An 18,718-nucleotide genomic window follows, 5' to 3' on the forward strand; every position below is an offset into this window, starting at 1 on the left:
TGTATTTGAACTTTCAGTAGCCTTAGATTGATCACAGAGCTATAGACTCTATCAAAACCTTTAATATAATTAAGATCTAAAGTATCTTCGAAAGTCCCAAGTGTTAAAGTCATGGTCCCAAGCTTAATCCGATAGGAAAGTGATAGAAACATTAGAATAGAAATCTTGGTGTAAGATTTAGGTCATTGAGACATATTCTCAAAGAGGAGAACTCTGGAACGCTGGTCACAAGGATGTATTCTCTGTAGAGCAGACCCAAAGCTACAAAGTCAATCAAGTATGGAATGTTATTCCCTACACAGTATTCAAAAAGTACTTTCCTCTTTGTAAAGTTGATTAATCTCAGATATTTATATTTTTATTAAATATTTTCTTCATTTGCATTTCAAATGCTATCCCGAAAGTCCCCTATACCCTCTCCCCGCCCTGCTTCCCAACCTGCCCACTCCTGCTTCCTGGCCCTGGCATTCCCCTGTACTGGGGCATATAAAGTTTGCAATACCAAGGGCCTCTCCTCCCAATGATGACCAACTAGGCCATCTTCTGCTATATATGCAGCTAGAGACATGAGCTCGGGGGTAATGGTTAGTTCATATTGTTGTTCCAGAGCCCTTCAGCTCCTTGGGTACTTTCTCTAGCTCCTCCATTGGGGGCCCTGTGTTCCATCTAATAGATGACTGTGAGCATCCACTTACATATTTGCCAGGCACTGGCATAGCCTCACAAGAGACAGCTATATCGGGGTCCTGTCAGCAAAACCTTGTTAGCATATGCAATAATGTCTGGGTTTGGTGGCTGATTATGGGATGGATCCCCGGATGGTGCAGTATCTGGATGGTCCTTCCTTCCATCTCACCTCCATACTTTGTCCCTGTAACTCCCTCCATGGGTATTTTTCCCCATTCTAAGGAGGGAAAAAGTATCCACAGTTTGGTCTTCCTTCTTGAGTTTCATGTGTTTTGCAAATTGTATCTTTGGTAGTCTAAGTTTCTGGGCTAATATCCACTTATCAGTGAGTGCATATCATGTGAATTCTTTTGTGATTGGGTTACCTCACTCAGGATGATATCCTCCACATCCATCCATTTCCCTAAGAATTTCATAAATTTATTGTTTTTAATAGCTGAGTAGTACTCCATTGTATAAATGTACCACATTTCCTGTATCCATTCCTCTGTTGAGGGACATATGGGTTCTTTCCAGCTTCTGGCTATTATAAATAAGGGTGCTATGAACACAGTGGAGCATGTGTTCTTATTACAAGTTGGAACATCTTCTGGATATATGCCCAAGAGAGGTATTGCGGGATCTTCCGGTAGTACTATGTCCAATTTTCTGAGGAACCTCCAGATTGATTTCCAGAGTGGTTGTCCCAGCTTGTCATCCCACCAGCAGTGGAGGAGTGTTCCTCTTTCTGCACATCCTCACCAGCATCTGCTGTCACCTGAATTTTTGATTTTAGCCATTCTGACTGGTGTGAATCTCAGATATTTATTACAGTAACGGAAAAATTACTGAAAACAACTGACATTCTGGCATCTAAAATCAAGGTACTGGGTCTTTCCAAGGTGAACAGGAGGCTGTCTTTCTCACCAGAGATGTATATCAAGTACAGACATATTGTTTTCTGGGGCTGAGGATATGGCTCATTGGGAAGAATGTTTTTGTGCAAACATAAGTATCTGAGTTCAAATCCACAGCACATACATAAAAAGTCAGGTGTGACCATGCTTGCCTATAGCTCTAAGTTTGTATGTATCAATAAGATCCGTGGCTATCAGCCTAGCTCTACATTCAAAGGTGATGCCTTGTCTCATGGGAATAAGGCAGAGAATGATAAAGTAAGATACCTGGCATCTTCCTCTGGCTCCCATGGGCACACACATATTGCATATACCATATACTATACATCACACACATGCACGCGAGCACACACACATGCACACAGCATGTTTACTGGCTCTTTCCTTTGGATTTTATTTTAGAGTATTAGATCTTGAAGCTGACCTAAATTTCTAGTACTGTGTTGTATAATACAGTAGCCATCATTGCTTAATTTTAACTTATTTCCATCTGAAGATAATTCACAATTATATTTCTTGATTGTACTTGCTACTTTTCAAGTGCTTAATAGTCACATGCTAGTAGAGGTGTTTATATTGGACAGTGAGAATACAGACTATTTCCATTATCACAGAAAGTTCTCAACAGAGCTGCTCTAGAACAGCCCAGAGCCCCCACTCCTTTCCCAGTAATGGGATTCAAATGGAGCTCTAATTCCTCAGCTTCTCCCTCCTGACACTCTGAAAAGATTTAAATATTGAAATAAATCCCCTACTACACCTAAATCTCAGTCAAAGGGGAGATTCTGACAGTTTCATTATTAGCTTATCAACTCACTTCATGATTTTTAAAAAAATATTATTCTAAAATCCCATTTATCCAAACCATATTTAGTAGCTGTTTGAAGCCTATTCATTTAATAGAAACTGACTTCCAGCACATGACTACTGGCTTCCTCACCCCCTAATGTGCACTGTATGCAGCAGCCCTCACAGTTGTGGCCTTCCCAGGAAAGCTTGCTTCTATAGGCTGCATTCACAGACCCATTTAAAATTATGCTCGGGCATTGGCTTTATGTTTTCACAGTCACAGGAAATTACTTCTTTCACCCGAGTTTCATTTCTTTCTTTTTTGATCTTTTTTAAGGAACAGACTGTCTGCAATGGCAATAAAGCATTTGTGCTCTCTGCAGCTAGATAATTGAAGGAGAGACACTGACAGGCATATTACTATATCAATAATGCACTGCCCTCACAGACAAAAGGCAGAGGTACTGACCCCTCAGGTAAGATGCAGCTCTTGAATTGTGTTTCCAAAAGTGGCAATAGGTTTGGCTTAATCCACGTAATAATGATTCTTTGTATAAGAGCTACCTGAAGGCAGGTTATTATCTGTTGCTAAACTGGGATTCAACTTGTTCCCAGGGTCAGGAATCAGCTGTAATTAGAATTCAGAAATGATTTTGTTGTCAAATCAAGGTTTAATTTAGTATATGATGCTGATGGCCAGAAAATGTACAAGGATTTAAAATCAGTAGTCATGTGTTGTAACTTCTTGACCTAACAAGTTTCATATCACATCTTTTGGCAGAACTATACAGCTTGTTCCTAGATCCCAAGGATAATGCATTTTGAGATATGGATGCTGTCAATCTCTCATCCCATACCTATAGAGCACATACCATTATTTGGTCATGGCATCCTCTGATGATGTGTTCAGATGAGACCCAAATAACTTCTTACTCCATGGCAAGTACCGTTCAATCAGAATTGGCTCAAGATTAAACCTATTTATCATCTTTGCTCCAGAGATGTCCATGATCCAAGCAGCAGATTACTTCTGGAAAGAATATTGTTATGATTCTAACCATTTTTTGAGGTCACAGGAAGGTAGGGAACAATCAATGTCAGGACAAGGCCCAAGGCAAATCAAAATATGTGTACAAACACTCCCTTGACTCAAAGATGAAGCACTAACATCAGTAGCCTAAAGAATGATGGTAAGAAAGGCAGGGGAAATTACCATTATAGGGCTTTCTCTACTCCTATCTTTGCATGTTCTTAGCAGTAACACGGTTTATACAGACTAGATAGATACTCTTGCACCTCTTTCTACCTTTGTATAAAAGTTAGAGTATCAGGAAATCTGCTATAAGATTATGTCTTAGAAGACATAATGACATGTCTTACATGACAGGGAAGCTATACCATGAAATCTCAACTACACAGTTGCCCTAACAAGGCCTGAACAATGACAACATCAGTAACTATATCAATATGGATGTGGAAATCATACAACGACCCACTGCTATATGAAGAACTATAGGCAATTAATGGCTGCGGAGAATGAGACATTCAGTCTTCCTTAGGGATGAGCCTCTCAATCCATTACCCAACACCAAGAGGTTAACCATTAACACGCGTACATAGAAGCAACCTTAAAATGACTTCGTTGGTTATATTTATATACTTATATATGCATACAGGTAATAATAATAGCAATTAAAGAAAATGAACCTATTAACTTGAAAAGAAGTGAGGGTGAAAGAGCATGAGAACAGCTGGAGGAAGGGGGAAAAGGCTCTATAATAACATTGGCAGATAGGAAATTCTTTAAAACTTGATCCAAAAGACAAGAGTGGAGTGGATGTGAACAATATACACTACATATACTTATGACAGTGTCTGCTGTATTGTATAACTAATATGGCTTCTAAATTATTCTAAACATTTTTAAAACCCATGTAACCTTTTATCACATTAACTAGGTTGAAAATCAAGTCTGCCAAGTTAAAAAAAAGTAAGCACTTGACCAAATGAAAAGTCCTGTGTCGTTCAGGAAGACAGGCAGTATGTGTTCCTGTAATATGCCTCCTTGTAATAATATATTAAACATATCAAATGATTTAATTCGATTAAGTGTCCCCTCTACACACAGGTGAAATGAGGTTAGAGGTAAGGTCAAGGTTCCCTTACACAAACCAGAGACTCTCAGAAATCATGTCACTCTTTTTTATTTTTATTTCTTCTTCTTTCATATATCACACCCTGAACACCTTCCACTCCTGCCTCCTTCCATCTCCTTCCATTCCTCATATCCCCCCAAGTCCCCTTTTCCTCAGATTCACTCCTCCTCTGTATCTCATAAGAAAAGAGCCAGCCTCCCAGGGCCAGCAACCAAACATTGCATAAAAAGTTACAATAAGACTAGACACATACTCTCATACCAAAGCTGAATGAGGCATCCCAGTAGAAAGAAAAGGCTTCCAGAAGCAGGCAAAAGAGTCAGAGACAGTTCCTACCTCCACTGTTAGGAGTCCCGCAAGAATATCAATCAACATAACCATAACATTATTAGTTGCATATGTTTATCATGAAAAGCATCATATTTTGAAATATGGATACATTGTAAAGTGACAATCTAATTAAAGTATGCATTACCTCAGTAAACTTCCCTTGTGTGTAATAAGAACACTTAAAATTTATCCTCAATATTTTTCAATAATTCAATATATTACTAGGTACTATAAACAAAAATTGTACATAAGTACTTCTCTCATAAATTTGAAATGTGATATTCCTTGACAAAAATACCCCTCAAAATACTACCAGCCCTGGGTAACAACCATTCTACATTTCTATTCATATAACTTCAACCTTGCTAGAATCTAAATATAAGTAAGATTATATAGTTTTGGTCTTCCTGTGTCTGGCTTATTTTGCTTAACATAATGTTCTCCAGCCTTATCCAGGTTATTACAAATTACAAAATGTCATTTTTGGAAAACTGAATATATATGTGAATATATATATATGAATATATATATATATATATATATATATATATATATATATAAAGAAGCAACTTCAGATAAAAGGGATTACTACAGTCCATAATTTGAGGGAATCCAATCCATCATGACAATGGAAGGGAAGAAATGGTGGCAGAAGTGAGAGGTAGATATATGATCATGTTGTATTCATAGCCAAGAAAAAGAGAGACATAATCTAGTGTACAAAACTCCTTCTTTATACTCACTCAAAGACCCAAATACAAGGAATGTTGTCAGCATTATTCAGGGTCAGTCTTTCTCCATCAATTATTCTAATATAGAAACGACATCACAGAAATGTCTAGATAAGTGTCTGAGTGATAGGCAATCCTGCTGAATTGACAGTATTCATCATCATTTGCTGTAATGAACAAGAGAATAAAGATTTCTTTTCCATACATTAATTAACTTCTTTTATATTTCTTTTCTGTTATGTATAAAAATAGTCACTTTATAGTATCTCTGTTTTTTTTTTAATTTTTAGGACGTTTCATACCAATTTCTATACTAGTTGAAATAACTGAAATTCCTACCAACAGTGTGCAAGTATTCCCTTCTTTCCTTAGCCTCACAAATACTTGATTGCTTTTTTTGTAAGTAAAAATTTATTGAAATACATTAGAATGGATAACAAATGATAATAAATGTTCCCATCCTAAGAAAAATCTGTTAGGCTTATCTTTTGACTATTTTTTAAAAATGATACATAAAATAAGAACACCTTTGAGCCAAATGTTGAACTCATGTTTTCAGAATCAGAACTGATAATATCTTCTGGTTCTCAAGACTGGAAATCCTCTGGATACATAGCTTCCTCTAAAACCACATGTCATGGCTCAATTCTGAAAATATCATGGAATAACAAGACTCCTGCATCCAATATTTAGTAGCTGGATATACTTAACTAAAATTTCCAATCCAAATGAAAGTAGTAATTCCATCAACAATTCAGACCAACTTGATCCCAGACAGTAGCAAGTGATATGAATGTGAATTCCTTTTGATAACATCTTTAATTCTTTTGATTATACTTATTCTACTTGAGGTGAAGTGATGTAGTAATACATTTCCTTGATGACTAGAGAACAAGAGAGAAATGTATATTTTCTTAGATATTTCTTGATCATTGGTATGTCTATTTAAAAAACATGTACCCAGATCTTTTGCTCATTTTTCATTTGGTTGGTTTTCTTGGTATTGGGTTGGATTCAGTATATATGTTGGATAATGACATCATAAAAGATCTACAGTCTGCAAGCTTTTCTCCTGGTCTGTATGTTGTCACTCGAATGATTATTTTCTTTGCAAGGAAATAGCTTTTATATTTTGTTTGGTTATATTTCCATATTTTCATTTTCTGTATGTCTATATATGCATTTGGTATACACGTGTATGCATATATGTATGTGGTTTATGTGTATAGTATACATATGTGTATACATGCATATGGGTATACATGCGTGTGTGTGTGTGTGTGTGTGTGTGTGTGTGTGTGTGTGTGTGTCAGAGGCCACCGGTCAATTTCAGGTATCTTTTCCAATAGCACTCCATCTTTTTTTTTAAAGTCAGGCTTTCTTACTGACTCTGGAGGTTGCCAATTTGCTAGACTGGCTAGCCAGCAAGCTCCAGGGACCCACATGGCACTACTGCTGTAACTCTGGTATTATAGATGTGCACTGCTATACCCAGCCTTTTACATAAAGTCTAGGGATTGAACCCAGGTCATCATATTTGTATGCCAAACACTTTAATAACTGGACCATCTTCCCAACTCTTATATAAACATTTATCATCACATACAAGTGCTGCTCTTCTCTCAGAATAAGTTCTTAGAAGCTGCATAGCACTTTGGGGTCACCACAGAGATGACTTGAAAAGTAACGTTCAAAGGAAATCCCCACCAGAAACAGTGTTCTGCAACAGTTCCCTACTGGAGGCAAGGTGCATGAAATTAAGGAAGAAAATAATCCTACAAGTCCTGGAGAAATAAAACTGAAGATTCATGTTCCCTCCCCAAGGTTATACATGCATTAAACAGCTGCCCAGAGATCTCCAGTGATGCAACTTTCTTGAGTGTTCACCAAGGTTAGGATGATCTTTTTTGGTGATACAGCTTCCTTTGAGCTATCCCTTCACCTACATTCCTGTAAGTAACCCCAATAAACCCATTTGGTTCACCAAGCTGCACTTTGTTGGAATCATTCACTTTGATCTATGGCAGATTCTGATTCCCTATCTGGGATGACTATATATTTCTTCACATCTCCCTAGGAAGTCTCACACAAGAAAAGAGCCAAACCAATTGCTTAAGAAAGCCAAGCACAAATTCTCAAATGCAGGATATGTTTAATGGGTAGCAGAGATAGAACAAAAACAAAATTCAAAAGAAAAAATAAGTTAGTTGTAAGTAGAATGAAGGGGGAAAATGAAGAGAGCTAGCTAAGGTAAAATAAAAGTCAAATCCTATGAACATTCAAGAAAAGATTAAGTAAAATAGAAGAATACTGGTTGGAGGTAGCCCTAATAATCAAATTGGAGAGATTTGTCAGTGCAGAAGAAAAGAAACTTGGATCATGGAGTTCCCATCCTAAGTGATTTAGGATTAGAGAGAAAGGAAAAGCTGTGCTCCTATGCTAAGGTACCAATCAAAGCAGAAAGAGTATATAGAGGAGCTGACATGACAGCTCCAGAAGTGAGCAGCAGGATCCAGTTGTTGAAGCAGGGAAAAACTCCCTGCCCTGCTGCCTTTACTGCTGAGTTCAACAAGACTGGAGGACAGCAGCTTCAGCATAACTTTGAAAGCTGCTGGTTTCAGTGGCACCTGGGAAGAAGGAGAAATGGTCATCAGGGTGACACATGGAATCTAACTGCAGTCGGCGCTGAGGCTGGCAGAATGCATATGCCTCAAGGTGCTAGAAACAGCAAGAGAGGAAAAGGCAGTATTTGACTGAAAAGAACTAGGATTTCTCAGATTTTTTTTAAATGTCAAAGGCTGTGAAATGTGTCTGGATCAAGAAAAGGCTCTGGTGTGTGATTTTCTTCTCAAATTCTTGAAGAGAAATGAAATGCCAGATGTATTGTGGAAATTGAACAAGATACCACATAGCAATGGGTGGGAAAGGGAATAAATTGAAATGATACTTGCAGCAAGGAAAGGCTATCCTTTTATGTGGCCTGTCACGCCTCTCTCATGGAAAGTGATGATATCATATTTGAGAGAAGTAGAGTTTAAAGATGAAAGGGGGAGGGGTTAAATATACCCAGATAGATAATGCTTGGATCAAAACCACTCTGTCAATATTCAGAGGAAGCCTGAAAGACTGAAATAAGACACTGTGAATTTATAAATCTAAAAGCAAAAGGGAAATAAGCTAGAAGTAAAATTCTGCAAGTGGCATATTTTCCTATAGAAGGAAAAAATAGCACAGAAAATATTTGAGGAAAAGAAGGAAGTCTCAGCAGATAAAGAGATGGAAATTTATGAAAATAAGTGTCATATATAACCATCCTAATGAGAACCATTGAGGCAGGTACTTGGAATAGGAAGCTCACATGTCAGTGCTTACAAGAAGGTATGGTGGTTACAGCAAGAAAAAGAATTAGCTTACTCATCAGACAGCTATCAACTTACATCTCAGCCAGGAAACATACTAGCTGGATGGTATAATAAAAACTAGTTCATCTTTCTAAGATCTGTTTTCTTCATGTGTAAAATGAGAATGATAAAGCTATTTTCAACAGAGGACAATAGGAAGCTAATAAGATAATAATACACAGAAAGGTGGTCTGAATAAATGGTTCATTGGTTAAGACCCTTGGGTGTTCTTTTGGAGGACATGGGTTCAATTCCTAGCACCTGCATGATAGTTCAAAACCAACTGTAACTCTAGTCCAAGGAAATCTGACACTTTCTTCTGACTTCCCCAAGTAGCAGGGACACACATGATGCACATAAACACATAATGCACATACATACATGCAAGAAAAATTCCCATATATTTAAAAATAAAACAAACAATAATATACAGATAAATTCCTTGAATATAAGGAGTGACCAATAAATGTAGAGATATCAATGCAGAAAATGTTCACTAAAATTATCAGTAATAACATCATAATGGTGGGATTCTGAGAGAGAGAGAGAGAGGAAGAGAGAGAGAGAGAGATCTTTATTTTCTCTAGTTACTTTGTTTCATTTTATTTATATCTTTTTTGAAGTGTAACTGAGATATAATAACTACCCATATAAATATATGACTTATGGCTTAGGGAGATGGCCAAGTGGGTAAAGCACTTGTCATGAAAATGTAAGAACCTAAGATGAAGTCTCCCAAACCTAGGTCAGCCTGGTAGTAGATACCTGTGTTGTTAAGTGTTCCTCTTATTAGATGGAAGACAGAAACAGGGATCCCTGGAAACTTACAGACTTCCTAACTTTATGTATGTAGTGGTGAACAATAAGAGACCCTGACCTTAACCAATGTATAACATGGGGATAAACACCTGGGGTTTTCATCTGACCTTCATATGTACCCCATATATATCATTTACACAAATTATGTGAAATAATTATATATAACATATAAACTATAAAGTATACAGTTTGAAAATGCTTGATGTCAATCACCCTCCAAACTTCTTTTTTGTTATAAAACCATTGATCTGCTAGTAACTCATATTTCTGTTTTATTTATTGAAGGCAATTTTAAAACAATATTTTATGGCTAGGTTCAGTCACACCTGCCAGTAATTCCAGAAGTCAGGTGGACACAATGAAGAGGAACAGAAGTTCAACTAAGATCTGTTTTCTTCATGAGTAAAATGAGAATGATAATGTTATCTTCAACAGAGGACAATAGGAAGCTAATAAGCTAATAATACACAGAAAGGTGGTCTGAATAAATGGTTCATTGGTTAAAACCCTTGGGTGTTCTTTTGGAAGACATAGGTTCAATTCCTAGCACCTTCATGGTGGCCATATTCATTAGAGGCCAGCTTAGGATAGGTGAAACCCTGTCTCAAAAAACAAAAACACAAAAAACTCAGTAAAATAACATCTTCTCTTGTTCTCCTCATCTGTTCTTCCCTGACCATACTCCATGGCAAAAGTCAGGCAATAAATACTGGCACAATACTATTAGCTGTGGCACAAACTTTACTCAACGATCACCAGTTTGTTGGATGTCTCTTAAGATTCAAACTTTTGAGGTAGTTGGTGTTTAATGATTTCATTTACATATATAATTATTCATAATGGGTCTCATATTTTCATACCTGTTTATAATGTATTTTGATCATCTGTAGATACTGCTCCTCTCTCTTCTCCTTCTTCTACTCTGACTAATCCCCTTCCTCTTCCCAGCTAGCTCTCCTACTTGAATGACTGTGGTGTGTGTGTGTGTGTGTGTGTGTGTGTGTGTGTACACCAATGAATTTTACTAGAGTTGCTAGCATGAACATGAGCTGAACATTTGTTTCCAGGAGCGTATGCACCTTGCTAGTGGCTGAACCACTCAATATACTGTCTTTCCATCGCCCATCAACCATTAACTGTCTACAAATCCTCAAGTAGAGGCAAAGCCCCCATGAGTCACTCCATTCTGTATGATATGGTATTAATAGATCCAATTTTCTGAGGATTTTCTGAAGATACATAGTCACTGTGAGATCAAACTGTTACAACATGTCTGGCAGCATGACACGCTGCTGTCTCTTTTTGTTTCCCACATTCTTTCTATCTTTTCCCAAGATATTCCTTAAGCCTTGGAGGGGATAATGTAGATGTCCTATACATGGCTGGATATTCGCCTATCATTTTGTCTCGTATGTGTCACTGTAGTCAGTATTGGCCAGTGAAAAAAGGAAATTTATTTGTAAACAGCTTACAGCAGCACTACTCTGTGGATATAAACATCAGTTCAAAGTCAATTGGATGGTTACAACATATATACTTAGCAAAACAACAATAATAGCTTCCTCACTATGGCCTGTGACCTCCCCAGTCTTCAGCTTCTCACCAGCTTTACTATAGCAGTTAGTTACTTCCATAAAAGAATTACTACCATTTCACCAGTGGCCTGCCAGCTTTGTTACATCTTGCCTGGTCAGTTAATTTTGTTGCACACAAGTCTACACCTGAGTAATAATGTTGATGACATTTTTTCCGAGAAACCTGCATAGTGCCTTCTGGCCAACACATGGGAAGTTTCTAGTCAATTCTAGCTTGATTTCTGCATGTCCTGAGACCAAAATGTGTGGCATCTTCAGCAAAAGTAAAAGCTCACCAGTTTTGCTTGTACTTTTTTACAGGTAGTTCTATAGAAATTTATCCCATGTAAACATTAGTAAATATCACCATAGTAGAGTAACAGAACTGTTGGTTGGATATTTTTGTAACAATGTACCATTTTGGTTTTCAGAGAAAAATCCAAACACAAGCATCATACTATATTTTTCATTTTAAAAACTTTTTGTGGCAGTTTGTTTGTGTGTGTATTTGTGTGAAATGTTCTGGGTCCTAAAGACCATGAGTAAAAATTCTTACTAGAAGTACCTTTAATTAAAAGCCTTTCTCTACGTCCTTTCAACTCTTGTTCCTCATCTAGAAATCCCACAACAACAATCCAACTTTATTTGTAACCTAAACATGACAAATAGTAGAACTATCAAAGTAATTTGGGCAAAGAATGTGCTATAGAATATTGCTACTCATTGTGTTTTCAGGAATGTTGGTGTGAAATGCAGAATCTCAATAATGTGTAATCATCTTGATGATCCATATACATGTTAAAGCTTAAGATGATTTTATTCTTGAGACATGTTCCAATAAAGATTAGAATGAAAAATGTCAGTACAGTGAAGTGAAAACTTCTAGTTTCTTTAAAAGTCAGTTATGTCAGATGGTGTTTTGCTGAGGCAGACACAGGAAGGAGTGTTTTCCTGAAGTGGACACAAGTGAAATGAGGTTTTGCTAAAGCAAACCCATGAAAGGACATGTGAAGTTAAGAAGGACCCAACAGATGATGGATGGTGCTGAATGGTATTGGTAAGCCTTACCATTGTTTATTGGTCATCATTTGTTGGAACCCATAGAGAGAAACACACCAAAAACCTTCTGGTGGCTTCTTGCTACTTCCTTGGACACTCAGGCTGACTGAAGTGATGTTAGCTGATACAGACTCGTGTGGAGTTTTGCTAAGACAGACTCACGTCCAGAGGCAAGACACATAGAGAACACATGATGTGTAGAGGAAGTATAAATAGGACTTGGTGAAGAGTGACAGGGACTTGCTTGCTCGCATAGCTATCTTTGCAATGCCTCTTTGTCTCCTGACATCACTGATCTTCTCTTCATTAAGAGGCATGATAGAGAACTTACTTGGTATCCCTGGTGGTCCTGGTTCTTCCTGCTGACTCATGACGATTTGACTGAGGCCTGAATGTCTCTGCTATGCCATGCCACTGCTGCTGAATTGTGTTTGCTAGTCCAAAACTACCAAACTTGACTGCTTGTATATTCACGAAGCACTTTCGGATGGATAGAGTTGCCAGTGATGATTCCTATGCATTGAACTGCTGAATGCAGATGAGATTTGCTCCAAAAAACAATTCCTAAATAGGTCTACTTCCCTCATAGACTAATAACCTTTCGTTTCCATAACTCCTGGTGATGGGTGGGTAGAAGAGATGTTAAATTGTTTAATAATCATTATTAAAAATAGGGTTGAGAAAAAATTTAAGCCTACAGTACAGTCCTGTAATCCCAGCTACATATGAGACTAAAACAGAAAAATTACAGTTCAAGGCCACCAAGGCTACACAAGGGCAATAGCCTAGGGAACTTAGTGATACTGTCTCAAATAAAAATGAATAAATGAATGAATAAACAAATAAATAAGGGCCAGGAATGTATGTCAGTGTCTGAGCTCTTATCTAGGATATGTGAGGCCTAGTTTCACTCCCTATATTCATAAACAGTAAGAACAAATATATTTTAAACATGTGTTTCTTTGTCATATTAAAAAGGATAATCAACGCCAATTATAGCAGGAGATTAGGCAGCAGCTGACCAAAGAAACTTTTTAGGAGACCAAAAGTAAGTAGGGAAGTAGGAACTAATTTGGCGCAGTGAAGAAGCTCATAACTTAAAATGTGCACTGGGAATTTTTGTTAAAAGATACTCAATAAGCTTATAACTTGGCTCCATCTTTTTTGGAAAAGGGTAGGGGGCAAAAACAAATGAGAAATGAATTGGAAATGTATGTATGAATATTCAAAATTTACTCTCATGCATACAGATGCATCTTGTAATCACAGAAAATCATTAGCCAAGACCTACTTCATAAGCCAGAAGCTGTATCCTACTCTTTGGCTGAAAACATTGGAATTTCTTCAGAATCAGGAAAAGCAAATGAAATTTTTTTTTAAAAAAGCATGAATTACAAAGCCAAATATTAGTTGACAAATCTTTGAATACTAATGTACAACCTTGACTCTACATTCTGAGCAAAAAGCCTTACAACCAGATTATTGCCGTCCAATAAGAAATTAGAATTGAGTTTCCTAGGTAAACATAACTTGAAAGAAAAGATTCCCACACAGCATCTGAGGTCTCCACTGGACCATGTGACCATTTCATGGTGAATACCTCTGGACTTCACACTATGCTTATACACAGAAATCATAAACAAAGGATTTTGCTCATCAAACAGGTAACTATAATCACTGGATTACTGAGGAAAGCTCTTGAATATGAGAAAAATGAAAGAGTAAAGGAAACTAAAAAAAAAACCTAGGAATGGGAGAAATATAACAATAGTATCAGACCTATAAAGCAAATACAAAATATTATAAAAAATAAGAAAAAACTAAAAACCAATAAGTTTCATTGAGTGTGAAACTTAAGAGAAATAAACAGCTAATTGTATAGAAAATTAATCTAATAGTTATAACTTGGTGAAGAGAAGTTCAATATAATGTGGAAAAAGTAAAGCAAAAATATCCAAAATAGAATAGTAATAATGAGAATTTTAAAGCCAGAAAATATTAATTATATACTCTCAATAGAAAAGGCAAAATATCTGAATCATTGTTAGTTTAAGCACTCTGGAAATCAATCTGCCAGTTTCTCAGAAAGTTGCAAATAGTTCTATCTGAAGACCCAGCTATACCACTCCTGGGCATATACCCAAAAGATGCTGAACCAGGGCACATGCCCCACTAGTAGCTTTATTGATAATAGTCAGAAACTGAAAACATCCCAGATGCCCTTCAACTGAAGAATGGATACAGAAAATGTGGTACTTTTACACAATGGAGTACTACTCAGCTATTAAAAACAGTGACTTTATGAATTTTGCAGGCAAATAGATGTAAATAGAAAATATCATCCTGAGTGAGGTAACCCAGACCAAAAAGGAGATGCATGGTATGTACTCACTAATAAGTGGATATTAGCCATAAAGTACAGAATACTCATGATATACCTTTCAGACTCAAGGAAGTTAAACAAGAAGGAAGGTCCAAGCAAGGATGTTTAGGAGGCAAAGGATGTAAGAGAATTGGACTGGAGAGTGGAGAGGTAGGAGAATGGGGAAGCAGAACCATGTATGGGGAAAGACAGGAGAGAGGCCCAGAGGATCAGGAGAATAAATGAAAATCTGCAGCTGCCTGGGGGGGGGTAGGGGGTGCAGAATCTCTAGGAAGTCCCAAAGACCTGGAATGGGGAGGCTCCCAGGAGTCAATGCAGGTCACCTTATCTGAGATGTCTAACAGGAAGGACATTGAACCTGAAGAGGCTACCTCCTATAGTCGGGTATGACCCTCAGTGGAGGGATAAGGACACAAAACCACCCACAAAACTTTCTACCCAAAATTTGACCTGTTTAGGGGACTTTTGGGTTAGCATTTGAAATGTAAATGAAGAAAATATCTAATAAAACAATGAAGAAAAAATTTTTAAAAAAGGAATAAAGGCACAAAGATGGACCAGAGACTGAAGAAATGGGCAAACAATACCTGGACCAACTTGAAACACATCCCATGGGCAAGCACCAATCCCTGACACTATTAATGATACTCTGTTATGCTTGCAGACAGGAGCCTAACATACCTGTCCTCTGCAAGGCTCTACCCATCAGCTAACTGAAATAGATGCAGATTCCCACAGCTAAACATTGGACAGAGGTCAGGGATTCTTATGGAAGAGTTATAGGAAGGATTGAAGGTCATGAAGGGGTTGGGGTTCCAGTAGCAAGATGAAAAGAATCAATTAACCTGGACCCAGGGGAGCTCTCAACACTGAGCCACCAACCAAAGAACATGCACAGGCTGGACTGAGGCCCAAGTTCATATGTAGCAGACATGCATCTCAGTCTCCATCTGGGTCCCCCAACAACTGGTGTGGGGGACTCTCCCTAAAGCTGTAGACTGACTGTGGTATCTGTACCCCAACGGGGGTGTCTTTTCAGGTCTCAGTGGGAGAGGATGAACCTAATCTGGCAGAGACTTGATGCACCAGGGTAGGAGGAAACCATGGGTGGGGCACCAACTCAGAGTAACAGGGGAGGGAGAGAGGGGAAGGACTCTGTGATGGGGTATCAGAAGGGGGCCAGCATTTGGGATGCTATTAATTAATTACATTAGAAAATAGTTTTAGAAGTAAAGAAAATTATCAATAAACAGTATAAAATAATTTCTCGGACCTTTAGGACATGAATCTACTTATTAAACAGGACCACAGAGTGTCTAGTATAATGATTATAAAAAGGTCCAATGCCAGAGTAAAGCAATGAAACCTCAAACCATTACAGAATAAAACAAGATCCCATAATCAGCCTCTAAACGCTGACACCATTGCATACACCACCAAGATTTTGCTGAAAGGACCCTGATATAGCTGTCTCTTGTGAGACTATGCCAGGGCCTAACAAACACAGGAGTGGATGCTCACAGTCAGCTATTGGATGGATCACAGGGCCCCCAATGGAGGAGCTAGAGAAAGTATCCAAGGAGCTAAAGGGATCTGCAACCCTATAGGTGGAACAACATTATGAACTAACCAGTACCCCAGAGCTGTTGACTCTAGCTGCATATGTATCAGAAGATGGCCTAGTTGGCCATCATTGATAAGAGAGGCCCCTTGGTCTTGCAAACTTTATATGCCCCAGTACAGGGGAACGACAGGGCCAAGAAGTGGGAGTGGGTGGGTAGGGGAATGGGGGGGAGGGTATGGGGGACTTTTGGGATAGCATTGGAAATGTAAATGAAGAAAATACCTAATTAAAATAAAAACAAGATACTCTAAAAGTTTCCATAAGGAAAGAGAAAGGGGTATTACATTCCAAAATTCTATGGAAATTTTTCCTTAAATGTTTTTATTTTGAAAAATTTCAACCTACATAATAAGAAAAAGGCAAATAAAAGGAATACTTACATATCATCCACTTAGATTTTATAGTTATTATCACTCTACTGCATTTGTACAATTTCAATAAGGCTGTAAGTGGGCTCGTGGATAAGGAAAAGAGTAAAGAGAAAGGAATTCCCAGAGTGGCACCTGTTTGGCAGACTAAGGAAGTCATGAAGTTGCACAATTGTTTAGAGACAGGAGAGCAGCTTCTCTTGCCAGGCAGCTTCTCTAGAGTGACATCATCTTTAAACCTGACACACTGCCAAGATGCCTCCAAAATACAGGACAACATGAAAGTCCAAATATTTCCAATTGCTTCATTTTGGGAGCCACGTAGGCTCCAAGCAGATTGGCATATACTTCTGAGGAGAGGCTATGGTGCTGATGAGCAACACTGTCATAGGCCAAGCCATGAGCAGGCATCTGGAAAACAACCCAGCTCTGAAGAAACTGTTGTTTCATATCCAAGGAGAATGCAGAGTTTGTGTTCACTAAAGACTTTACAGAGGTCAGAGACATGCTGGCAATTAGGTGCCAACTGGCACCCATACCTGTGCCATAACCCCATGTGAAGTCACTATGTCAGTCCAGAACACTGGTCTTGGGCCCCAGAAGACTCCTTACTTCAAGGTCTTAGGCATCGCCACTGAAATCTCCAGGGTGCCGTTGACATTCAGAGTGCTGTGCAGCTGATGAAGACAGAAAACAAAGTGGAAGCTGATGAAGCCACACTGTTGAACATGCTGCTTTGGACTGATCATCCAGCAGGTATTTTACAATTGCAGCATCTATAGCTCCAAAAGTATATGACATCATAAAGGAAACTCTGCAGTCTTGCTTCCTGAAGGGTGTCATCATTATTGACAGTGTGTCTGCAGAATGGTTATCCAAATGTTGCCTCTATTATCAATTGATAGAAGCAGGTCCTGCCTTAGCCTGTGGAAACTGAGTACACCTACCCACTTACTGGAAAAAGCCAAGGCCTTCTGGGATAACCCATCTGCATCCATGGTTACAGACTCTGTGACTGCTGCCATCACTGCTGTTCCTGCTGCTGCAGCCTCAGCCAAGGAATCAGATGAGGATGTGGGATTTGGCCTCTTTGACTAATCCCCTTAAAGCAACCCACTCAGCCAGCTTAATTTGAGAAACATGGAAATAAAGACGCTTTGACATAGGAAAGAAACAAACAAAGGAAAAGGAGAAAAGAAGGGAAGAAAAGGAAAAAAGGAAGGAAGGAGGAAGAAAGGGAGGGAGGGAGGCAGAAGGAAAGGAACAAAGAAATAAATAAATGTAGGACTATATAAGAGAGGAAACAGCTAAAAACGTTGAAAGTGGTCTCTTCTAAAACTAGGATTTAGAAGTCCATAATGCATTTTCTTATGGTTACCTTGGCTTTTTAAAGTATGCAAATATTTTACTTTGATTAAAGAAAAATGACCCAGGACTTCGACTGTATTTTCTTCTATGCCTTCTCCTAACTACAAAGAAACTCTCTGGAAAGTACGTGTAAAGCATAATAGGCCAGCTTTGGAAGGCAGAGAAAAGGAAGACTGACTAGGGATTTTGTAGCTGAGGAACAACACAGTGGTAAACTTCTTGAGATTTCTCTTTGTATCATATATCACAGCCTCAAAGAAGAACCTGCAATGCAGAAATACCACGTGGGCTTAGGCAAAATGGAACCACCAACTAAAGCTTCATTAACCAAAGGGCAGAGAAAGCCTTAATAGGAAAGAAAATTTTGGACAACTAGTACTCTTTTCAAGCCAAAAACCCCATATAATGCTAATGTTCTCCTTTACCCATGCCAACAAAGGCCAAGCAGGAAACATCAACTCCTACTTTTCTAATGCTATAAAGAACAGTCCTCAAATATCTATTAGAGTATCAGGGAAGTCCGTGCACAAAGT

General features: G+C 38.2%; 1 pseudogene; it reads left to right on the top strand.

Annotated features, from left to right (window-relative positions):
• LOC110287142 (large ribosomal subunit protein uL10 pseudogene) overlaps window positions 1-17,915 on the top strand; it is a 70,155-nt pseudogene extending 52,240 nt beyond the window's left edge.
• The last annotated feature ends 803 nt before the right edge of the window (window positions 17,916-18,718 follow it).

Source organism: Mus caroli, unplaced genomic scaffold, assembly GCF_978045245.1.
Source record: "Mus caroli unplaced genomic scaffold, Mus_caroli_1 scaffold_5, whole genome shotgun sequence".
In the NCBI taxonomy this organism is placed as follows: Eukaryota; Metazoa; Chordata; class Mammalia; order Rodentia; family Muridae; genus Mus; species Mus caroli.